A 1,356-nucleotide genomic window follows, 5' to 3' on the forward strand; every position below is an offset into this window, starting at 1 on the left:
TTTGTTCATCACAAAAACTTGAACATTCGTCATAATTTTTTGTTTAGTTTATCAATTTCAAGAAATATTCATCTAATAGAAAATGTATAATAATTTTGAAAAGATCAGACTCTCATATTCCACATATGAATTACGAATTACAGAATCTTTCTAATTTATTATTTTTTTTATCTTATGACCTTGTGAAATTTGATATACTTATAAAAAAATAACCCTGACCTAAGCTTAGTATGGAATGAGATATATGTTTTCATAATTCACATGTGCAATGCCCGTGACAAAACTATAACAAGTCAATGGAAAGTATGATCTTTGACCTTGACATTTGACCTTCTTTACAAAACTTTTAATTCTGGCCAAAGCTTTGCACCTGATGAGACAGGACTTTTATATTTTCATGTACATGTACATAGCTGTAACAAGACCCTCCAAATATACTCTGATTTTTAACCTCATAAACTTGACCTTGAAGTTTGACTTTCAAGTCATAACTCAATCCTTGGTCCAAAGCTTTTAAACAGAACATCCCACTTTAAAAATATATAATAATTTTAAATATGATGAGCTACCACGACAGTCACAATAAAAAAAAAAAAAAAAAAAAAAAGATTAAAGACATTACATATCATTTCCCTGTAGTGAAATACACTGGGTTTCCTTCTTGACAACATGACAGCTAGGGTTTGTAGAACACATATATTTTGGCACTATTATCCTACTGTTCTACTGTCATGAACATAGAAGAAATTTGAACTTTGTGCTGGTTGCTTTTCTTTTATGATATTTTTTTTTCATTTCACACTTTATTGATTAATTATGTAGATATGTATATGTTCACATTTTCTGAGGAACAAGTAAACAACATAACGGAATTTTAAGATTTCTCTCGATTTATGCAATAGAGGAATCAGGATACATTGACATTTACAATGTAAAGATATTTCCACACAAATTTAAATCTTTGTCCATTGTTATAAATTTCTATATCCTTTGCTTCCTCCTTGACAGGCTTACACTACAAAATAAAAAGTAAATAAGATCAATATAACATTAGAGTTAAGGCATCTTCTCCACAAGATGTTACGTTTATGACTAGAAACATGCAAAGAGACACCCTAAAAAGTAATTAAATTGGATTCCATTTTCATAATGCAAACTTGGTTGAAGGACACCCTACTAAAAAGATGGCTTTTAAACCCTGCGAGAGGGAAAGATAAACTGTGGTGATGGGTATATAGACCCTGGTGATGGGTATACAGACCCTGGTGATGGGTATACAGACCCTGGTGATGGGTATATAGACCCTGGTGATAGATTATACAGACCTTGGTGATAGGTATACAGACTTTGGTGATG

This window comes from Saccostrea echinata, unplaced genomic scaffold, assembly GCF_033153115.1.
Source record: "Saccostrea echinata isolate AGI-Se365-2 ecotype Australia unplaced genomic scaffold, CSIRO_AGI_Sech_v1 ptg000010l, whole genome shotgun sequence".
Taxonomy (NCBI): Eukaryota; Metazoa; Mollusca; class Bivalvia; order Ostreida; family Ostreidae; genus Saccostrea; species Saccostrea echinata.